Genomic DNA, 10543 nt, shown 5'->3' with positions numbered 1-10543 from the left:
TGCTGCACATATGTAAACATCACAAGACTGAGGGAATATTGATCGTATGATTTATATAAGGCCAAAACAAGATTTGACATTGCATCTATGTAACTGTACATAATAAAATCCACTTAAGTATAAGAGGCAAAACTCAGTTTCCCATGAGTCTTTGCGCGGGTTCTTACTAATCCCCAGCGTGAAAGCAGAGGAGGAGGAGGAGGAGTGGAGTCTGCGGATCTATACACCGGTATTCGCTGTGTGTAGAGCCATAGCTCAGAAAAGCTCAGTGTGATCACAGACTGTTTTTTAATCACAGACTGAAAGCAGAATAATCCGCGTGTTTGGGGTTTTTTTTTGTTTGTTTTTTCCCCCCGCACATTGTGCGTGTAGTGCGTTCTACTGCGCAGCTGCTTTTACTGGAGACGCGGGTTTACGGATGGTCGTTTCGGGTGAGTGCTCTTCTCTCTGAATGTTATTCGCTGAGAAAGTTGCTGCAGAATAAACGTGCTGCGATCGCAGGAGAAACAGATCAGACTTAAACACACACAGCATCTAAGGAGGAGGATTATGCGCGAGCTGAAAGTTGTCTGGGGTGCTGGTTTGTGCCGCAGCGCGCGCGCACTGAGGAATGCGGGTTCCTGGAGATGAGTTTAATATACAATATTAATGCAGTTTATTATCACATGCTTTAAAATAAAAAAAAAAGACTGGTGCAAGAACGGGGAAATGGAGCTGACTCATTCTTTGGGTGGTTATGTGATGCCCGGGCACTTGTTGGCTTTTATAGCACCAGTTGGCGCGGCTTTAACTCCATCACTGATCACACCAACTGGTGGTAGACGACAGTCCACCAGATTTCTCCTAATCTACATCTGAGGAACATTTCATCACTAAACAATACAATACATCACTAAATTTACACGCAATACTCTCAGAAATAAGTACCTTTTCTTGTCAGTGGGGTGGTTCCTTCAAAGGTCCATTCTTTTTTTTTTTTGTATTTTTACTGTGTATTGTTTTACATGGTCAAAAGCTATATATAGTCTAATGTATGTCGTGTACCTTTAAAAATGATGAAAGTACATAAATGGACCCTAGTTAGTTTTTAGAGTTAAAGGTGCACTGCATGCATATTAAAGGTACAAATAGCATATGCTTAAAGGAGCCACCCCAGTGACAAAGAAATGTATAATTCTATCTGGTATACTACAATGGTGATCTAGTGTGCAACGCTTGATTTAATGAGTTCTACATTATATATACACACAAGTTTTTACCAGTAAAACGTGTTCAACACTGTAGACATAATCATACATTATGTTTAAACTACTTCCATCAAAATGTTGGTCTGCTTTGGTCAATGTTTTCTTACATTACCCAAAATGCCATGTGACTGCTGTTCGTTGTGCTACTGTGATCGCTTCCTCTCTACTTTAAAAGAATGATACGACAGCAGTTTATTTCTTTTATTCTGTCCAACTCTTTTACCTACCCTTGTGGAATACTGACTAGCTGAATGTCTGGTATAACATATGACTTAATGAACATCTCTAGAAAATGGTGTGAGAAGTCCTTATGTTTCAGATTGCTGATATTTTTTTCTCCAATTACACACCATTGTAATTGAGCTAGCTATGTCCTCTTGTGATGTCAGCATGCCGCGCAATTGCCAGCCTTTCTCAGAAATAATTTTAAATACAGCAATACAGACACATATACAGTAATATTTCATCATCACATATGTAAATTTGTGTCACAGGTCTGTGGTTTCCTTTAAAGTGATTCTGGATCCTAATTCACTTTGAGGGGAAAGAAAACTAACCAGTTCCTTCTTTTGTTATTTAGAAATCTATATCTCGGGCTGTTTTATTATGTAAATTATCAGATCTAAGAATGGCACCCTGCAGTGTTAAACACTTCACTGCCAAACCAATGAAGACATACTCTTCCATAATATTCTCCTCAGTGTATGTGCTTTGTTGTGTTTTTAACTAGTTTTCTATACATGAACATCTGATGTCCTACTAAAAATGTTAGTAATGGGCATAGGAAGTAATTTAACGCTGCTTTATAGGATGTGGTTTGTAGGAGGGTCATGAAGGAATGCAACTTACATTGGTTGAAAAAGGACCAAACTGATCTTACTTATAAGACAAAACTTTGTTTTTTAAAGTTGTTAATCATCATATACATGTAATTAAACAAAACACTTTCTTTTGGTTTGTACCAGATACTACCTTTTTCCAGGTTTAACCCTTTTTACCAATATGTTTTACATGTACAGCATTTGGGCAGGCGCGCTTATCCAGTGCAGCTTACATTTTATACAGCTGAGCAATCAGGGGCCCAGCAGTGGCAGCCTGGTGGACCTGGGACTTGAATTCACAACCTTTTGATCTGTAGTCCAAAGCCTTAACCACTAGGCTACCACAACCTCAGTGCACTGGTCTTGGCATTTTTTAACAAATAAATTATTGTATTAAACTGATTCAGGACACTTTTGGCTTTCTGATGGTTTACACCAGTTTGCATGAACTTACTCAGAATTTTAGTGGTTGAAGAAAACGGCTTTATATTTTAGATGCTTATGAATATGGTGCATCTGCGAGAACAGAAAATGATTTGATATCACCATTTATTTCAAAAATAAGCGTTGGGTAGGGTAAAGGGAAACAGGCAGTGCTTAATGTTTTTCTTTGGTAAAAAGAGTTGAATCACAAAGTGAAAAATAGGAGTCAGTTCCACCTTTTGAACTTCCAAAAAACAAAACAATACAAAAAAGATGCAATCATCCAGGTTTAAAAAACATCCATGTAAATCCTCATCTCCTCTGGATTCTCAGATCTGCTGACTATCTTTATGCTTGATTTTAATAGACCTATATTAAGCTATATGTTTCCCAGGAAATGTTTTTTCTGCTTCTCATGTACTGTGTTTTTAACGTAATTTGGGGAAAACTTTGTTTTGCAATGCTAAAAAGGGAAGTATCCAACGATAGATATTACCTTGTGTGTCCTTTAAATCTATCAAGTCTCTGAAACTTAACTAAACCCAAACTTTTCTGGCAAATTTCCTATTAGACCACACATTACTTTATTTTATACACAAAATGTGTGGATTGAAATATAACGATATATGGATAAATACGTTGTGTTACTTACTATAAAAATAAAAATTGTCATAGTTACACGATTGGAATAAAACAGTTAAATTAGCTTTGCACAGGAGTTAATGACAACACTCTGTCCTTGATTATTCTTCTAAAACAGCATGCCCCATCATATTTTAGTTTCTTACTTAGTATACTGAGACACAATGAAGGATTTGTACCCTAAATAACTGCACCTGTGTTCCTGCTGGGGCCCGTTCACACTTCTAATATTTCACAATGCAAATTTAAATGATTTCCAGCCTTGCAGTGTGGTCCTTAAGTTGTACTCAGCATAAAAAAAAACTGTTAAAAGAAAGACAGAAATGAAACTGATTGTGAGAGTTTCGGCTCTGTTGCCCACATCGCCTAGCAAACGTGTCTCACAAACGGAAATATTACTGAGTTTTTTCAGACTGCTGTGGTCACGCACCATGAAATGAGCTAAATTAACAAAGATAACAATTTAAAATGGATTAAACCGAAGTTTATCTTTGAATTAACATGTACCAAACCTTAAACCTTTAAACTCTTACACTGAAGTTTGGTATTAGTATTAATCTTGACATGAGAGATTTTGAAAATGGCAGCATGTTTTACAGGGATTGTGCAAAATGCATTCTGTAATAGATAGACATTGTTATGCTTGGGAAGAAAAAAATATTGATCATGTTAAAGATCTGAAGAGCATCATTTATACCGTTGCTTTAAATAACACTATATCCATCATGGTAGACATCAGTTAATCTCATGTCAAAGTTTTATTCAGAGGTTTTATCTCTTAACGAGCAATTAAAATCCATTTGTGCTGCCACATAAATGAACTGCAAAAAAAAATAAAAACTCCATCTCAATAAAGCTCTTAATTCTTAATTCTGTTTAGTCTAATCCTTAGCGCAACTCGCTTTCATCTTTTTGTGCTGATGAGCAGTTGTGGCTTTTTTCCTCAAGCCCAGTTCAATTCACATGTCTGGATGCTTCTCCAGCTGTGTGTGATTTCTTTAACAGAGCTTTGAAAGCTGCCAGTGTGGGCTTTTGGCACATAATTATGGATAGCGTGCTCGAATGCATTATCCACTACGCATGAATGGACATGCCGTATATTGGAATTGGACCGAATCCCGGTGCTGGACACTAGCCATTGTGTGGTACTGTAAGGGGAAATAAAATAAAATAGAGTAATATAACATCAGAAGGGCAAAATAATACAGTAATGCCCTTTCAGGAAGACATTTTTCTTATTACTCGGTGAAAGCTGAGAGCATCCAGGCTCAGGCAGGTGTGTGAATGTTTGTTGAGCTGTCTGGTACCACAAAAGTAGTTCAGAAAAAGGGAAGTACTCTTAAATATTGAAACATCTGCCCTTCCTGTGCACCATCTGCAAGACTCATCCATCATGGGATTTTAGACTAAGTACAGAAATTGTTCTGCATTAAATCTGAGCTAGATTCAATACAGGTAGAATTTATATATTTTTATACTTAATGTGAAAATGTACTGTTTACAAAACAGTAAAAATGTTGCTTAGCATTCTATGTGTGTAATAATCTTAACCAGAGTAGGAGGAGACATGGTAGCTTAGTGCCTAACATGTTTGCCCCCACCTCTGGAGCTGGGGCTTTCCACTTTCACTCTGTATGTGAGGAGTCACGTTGTTCAAGGGTTTCTTCCTGATACTCCAGTTTCCTCCCCCAGTCCAAATACAGGGATGTCACTGTAGGTGAATGAGTGTGTGCATGTGATTGTAGTGTTGGTACCCCGTTCAGGGTGTCCCACACCTCGTGCCCCGGGTCCACTGGGAGAGGCTACCCTCGACCTTGTGTAGGATAAGCAGTACATAAGCACTAGTGCAGAACCAGACTTAATGTCATTTATTTGGTAAACTAAAGCCTTTAATAAAAAGCTCTTCACTCAGCAGATGACTCTTTGCTCTGCCTCTCTGCTTCATGGATGAAAGGTCAGCATTCTGCTCAGCACAGCTTTTTACAGCACAGCAGATGAAAAATGACTTTCAGTTCATATCATACACTCATTTTTGCTTTGACAGTGTTTGCAAATATGGGAAATGTTGAGTTAAACTGATGCAATACTCACTTTTCCTCCTTATCTTAGGTTACTCAAGGTCAAGTCTACTCGGTGGCTGCGTGTATGGTATGTTTTAAGGGTGAAATGAATCTTTTTACAGTGCATTTTTCCCTCCATATTTTTAAAGAATCTTATCGTTGCAAAAAAAAAAAAATATTGTGTTACTGTATGAAGGCCACATCACCCTCACCCCATCTCATTAGATGAAACGTTGTCGGGGCACTTTAAAAAAAAACCTCTAAATGATTGACCCTTCATAGATTGATTTTTCATATCCTTTGAAAATTGGACGGTTCTCCTGTTTCCAAATGCCAAAGAGTGCTGAAGGCTTTGAAGCAGTAAAGGCCATTGTACTGTACAGGGCGATGTCATCTGCACAAGTGACCTACTGTACTGTATCTATACTTGATGGAAAGTCTCTTTTGGGCATTGACAGATCAAGGAGAGATTCAAACAACCAGTATTGTGTAACAGCCAGCACCCGGATGTGAAGCATTTAGAATTAGAAGAAGCAGAAGCTAATTTACATAAGTTATTTTTTTTCCTTCAGTTTTTATTTATACATCCGATAAAATCAAAGCCACATTGTGACATACTCTAATGAATGTACCGAGATTAGATGAAGTGGTGAATTGAATCTTGGCACAAGAAAGTAGGATTGAGGCTGAATTTCTCCTTTAAATCGAAATGCTCCATTAGTTTTCATTAGATTTATTGAATGTGTTAATTTATATTATCCAGTTTGTGTTTGCTAGGAGAGCAGATTTATTACTAAATGCCAAACATTTGTCTCTTTGGTTATGATATTTTTTTACAAAATTTTAAAACATCTCACAGAGACTGAATATCGAACACCTCACTTTATGTTTTTATGAGTGGAAGCCACTGGTTTGACTCCTAATTAATTTATTTTACTGTAAATTTGTCAATTTAAATGTCAGGCACGTTACTGAATCAAGCAAACCCGCAACTATGCTAATCTGAGAAAACTCGCTGAACATTTCACACAGATATTTTTCATGAGCAAAGGACAACATGTGATTAAAATCACTCTATCAGATATCAGGTATTTGTTTAAGTCATTTTTGTCTGTCGCACGTGCTTGACTTTACTGCATGATCTCTAGGTCAGCTTTTAGTAACCGGTTCATAAGTTTACATGATTCATACAAGTGTAGCAAATCCGCCAAGACGTGCTTGTTGTCTGACATTTGCTTCTTTAGTCTTTCACTAGAGAATCATGACTAATGTTGCTAAATCATTTGCCAACCGTTTGGGTGTAATATAGTTTGTTTGTGCATCTTTGGGATTTACAGTAGGAGGTGTGGGAGCTCTAATGCTTTGTGAGGCCAATAATATGGGAAGATTTAATTTATATGTGGAAAGTCCACCACCGATAGTGTGGAAATGATTGCAATTTTTGATGTTTCATTTTTTTTTCTTTCAAGTCTTCAGATGACCAAAATAGGACCATTTTAAAGCATACACAGAGTACATTTGTGCTTTTCTTTTTTAAAGCAAATTCAATGTTCACAAAATTATTCTTAAAAAAAAACAAGGTTGAATATTGTTAAAAAACAAGGTTGAGGAATATGCCACTACTAGAATATTCTCACTACTAGCATTTCTTATATAAATATATATTTTGGATGGTTAATGTTTTTTTTACTGTTAAATGGGTTTATGCATGGAGTAGGTTTGAGAATACCTGACTTGCTGTACTAGTTGTTACCTGTTTTGCTAGCATTGGTGGGGTCTAGCTGAAGAATATGGATGAAAAGTGTGTGTTGGGGAATAAGGCCACACCCTACTAACAACCTGGTATTTGCATTTAGTAGAACAGACATGTCATTATACTTATACAAGTTGACCGAATGTGTAAGTCACAGTGAGCCTACAGCGACAGTAACTATAACATTGAAACGGCTTCACGGCTGATTTTTAAACCTCGGGTTTATGTCCCTCGGGTGAGTAACAAATTTTTTTCTTATTTATAGCACTAAATTATTATGTCCAGCTCAATTTTAGTAGGAACTGTATCACGTAGATGGCTGAAATCTTCGCTGACTCAAAAGAGTGACAAAAATACTTACACAATCATTATTACCAAAAATGAAGTAATGATAATAAACAGTTTCATTTGATTCATTCATCCAAGCCGTACTTGAAATGATTCAGGTCTCTGATACGGTAAAGGAATGTTGATTCACCACTTCTGTTATGTTCAGGACTGGCAGTCAGACCTGGTTGTCCAGACACACAGCAGGTCTGATCTTGCCTGCTATAGCACTCTCTTTTATCAAGCAACGGACACATAGCAATTTTCTCAGGACAACACAGATGTGACTTGGCCGATTGGCTGTTATTTTGTTGGCTGCACTCAGGCTGCACAGCTCAAATAAGTTATATGGGTTTCAGAGTAGACACAGTGTGAAATCTTTCAAATAAACAGAGCAAATGTGATTAAAGTAAATTGGCAGAGTAGTGGAGGGAAATGTGAGGCTTTTTGGGATGGTGTTTATCTCTTGACACACTCACCCTGTGTGTCATTAGCCTCAGTCTGGTGGTTGCCTGGCCTTTTCCAGTAATCCAGCACACTCTGTGTAGCATTACAAAGACCCAGGCAATAATTTGTACGGATAATTATGTTTGGGTGTGACTGCTGTATGTCACCATCTTCTTCCGGTAACACAACAGAAATTGTCCTAAGGAATATAATTTATTATGGGAAATTGATCTCTTAATATAATACAAAATTAAATGTTTATGTTCAGCAGAGCTCATTAAAATTAGAAATATAATTTGAGAAATTTGATGATATGTATCAAACAGCTATCAAAACAAGGCCAAAAATCTAGCTAATGTCACCTGATTGATTGAATGGATTCTTTGTGTAGCACCAAGCTGTCTACAATATTATCACTTCAGGAAAAGGTAGTAAACCTGAACATTACACCAAATGTTGTCACATAAACATTACAGCACAGTTAAATTCTTTCTTTGCATATACTTTGGAGTTTGGGGTCAGAGCACAGGTTCAGCTATGAGACAGCGCCCCCAGAGCAGTGAGGGTTAAGGGCCTTGTTCAAGGGCCCAACATTGGCAGCTTGGCAGTGCTGGGGCTTGAGCCATGATCTTTGAACCCTTAACCACTTGAACCACTACAGCATCAGAGGGTGGCTCTTAAATCTTCTCTATGCTTCTGTCAGAAACATTTCTTTGGCACTCCAGGCTCTGAAAACTGAAAAAGGAAAAACATGTGTGTTTGGACCAGAAACTTCCAACCAGTCTGGAAAAGGTGGTATCTCTAAATGCCTGTCAATCACCTCTTGGGGGGTGTGGCTTTAGAGGAAATACTGGAAAAATGGCTGGCAAAATTACTGGTCACACCTTTAAGAGGAGCAGGCTGAAGGATCCCTAGAAACATTTCTCCTTCAGGGAGGCTTTCTCAAAGGCGTTATTCCAGCTCATTTTCGTGTTTTGTGTTTGATTATCCAGACTGACGACCTTCTTGCTTGTGAGTTAAATCACAACCAATGTATAAATGATGAAGATTTATTCTCTTCAGATGATGTTTTGAAGATAGAGTCAAATGGCCATGTTTGCACAATGTTGACCAACATCAGTACTACCTTTACAGCTACACCATATGACTGTAAGACCATGCAGATACCTTGTTTGCTTTAAGGAGGGCATAAATTAATTACAACAAAATGCCCATACAGCTAGAAAAGCTTAGAGTTGGCAAACAGAAATACAAGAGGTCAGGATTTTAATATGCTGAGCTGGAAGGTTTTTAAATGAAAGTGATCAGGTGAGAAATGTGATGACTGGGCAAGTTGTTCTCATCGATCGGAAATGCCGTAGGGCTTTATGCATTTCTTTTTTATAGGTTTGTATCTAACACTTTTAATAGACAAGAATGTATTGTGACCACAGTCTTAGAATAGTCTTGTTTCCTGAAAAAGCGCAGGTCTGATATTTTTTCATAGTGACCTCCCTGCATGCTCTGCACTTTTCACAATTACGCCGGCCCTCCCTCTTCCTGTTCCTCATACAGTACATCTTTAGGAAATGGGGTTTGTTATCTAGAAAGGGCATATTAAGAAAATGCCTGGAAAAAAAAAACAGCAAACTAAACAAAAGGGCGGTCGATTTGGTAGGCATATGCATGTGGCTGGGTTTAGAAGAGCAAATGAATAATCGTTGGTTCATCATCAGCTATAATAAGAACAGAATATCTAGGTATAAAAAGATCTCAAACCCAGTTCACACCATATGGTCATAGTATTGTTACAGTCATCTCTTTTGTCCAGTCATTTGAGGTATTTATATTATAAAAATTATGTATATCTACCATACAATGTAAAAAAAAATACTAAATTTCTTATAGGAACTATATCCTACTCTGAAATCGAAGGAAACCTGGTGAGTAATTATAAATGTAGAGTGTCTTCCTTCACATCCTCTTAAACCACATACAAATACAAAGCTGCAGTCCCCAAACAGTGCCTGGTTTACCATAATGCCTGGTTACAGAAAGCTTAGTCAGTTTGCTAATGGCACCATAATGGAAGCCAATCTCATCAGCGGTGAACTCTCATCTTGTTCCCTCTCCTCCATCGCAAAGCAGGCCAGAAACAGGAGAGCTGCACAGAGGTGAAATAATGTGATTAGTACCCATTACAACTGTTTATTTTATTAGTTTCTGTATTTTATGTCCAGCCTTTGGGCGGTTGATCAACATTATCTGGCAAGGACATCAACTCAGCCACCAAAGACCCTCAGTGTTATAAAGCTCTGAGTACATTTGAGGTTGGTGATGGGCCAAGAATGAGCGCCCAGGCTTGGACAATGACCGAGATCAATGAAGGACATTTGAATGGCAAAGTCTCTGGGGTTGACAACAGGGAAAAGGGAATTAACACTGTAGTAAATCTTTTTTAATAATAAATTATATAGCGATTTTCTCAAATCAAAGGTAGCTGAACACGCTTGGTGCTGGAACTCTGCCACAGCCGGCAGCCAGCAGACAAAAATTCAACAAATAAAGGAAAATATTAAAACAATTGAACAAAAGAAAACATCAAACAAATAAACACAAGAAAGAAAGAAGCTCTGGTGATAAAGTGTCAGCAAGGACATCTGTACCATCCTTTTAACAGGGAATGGATTATTTTGAAACATAGTTATGGGTGTGACGAAATTTCTTGGATCATTATAGTTGTAAAAATATATATTTTCACTGAGCTTTTGTGTGATGCTGATCATCCTGACACCCGCCACTTCATAGTCATTATTACTATAATTACAGCCTTTGCTTTCTATC

The 10543-nt window shown here is 37.7% G+C and overlaps 1 protein-coding gene across 2 annotated transcripts in view; it reads left to right on the top strand.

Moving 5' to 3' along the window:
- Nucleotides 1-223: 223 nt before the first annotated feature.
- The window catches only part of pag1 (phosphoprotein membrane anchor with glycosphingolipid microdomains 1), a 44844-nt gene continuing 34524 nt past the window's right edge, over nucleotides 224-10543 (top strand). Inside the window, exon 1 of one of the 2 annotated variants that reach the window (XM_060897255.1) lies at nucleotides 224-431. The gene's annotated coding sequence lies outside the window, so the exon portion shown is untranslated. The remainder of the gene's footprint in view (nucleotides 432-10543) is intronic. The other variant, XM_060897254.1, reaches the window with a different exon arrangement.

Source organism: Tachysurus vachellii, chromosome 21 (genome assembly GCF_030014155.1).
Source record: "Tachysurus vachellii isolate PV-2020 chromosome 21, HZAU_Pvac_v1, whole genome shotgun sequence".
In the NCBI taxonomy this organism is placed as follows: domain Eukaryota; kingdom Metazoa; phylum Chordata; class Actinopteri; order Siluriformes; family Bagridae; genus Tachysurus; species Tachysurus vachellii.
The sequence above is the reverse complement of the archived record's forward strand: the minus strand, read 5'-3'. Positions and strand labels throughout refer to the sequence as shown.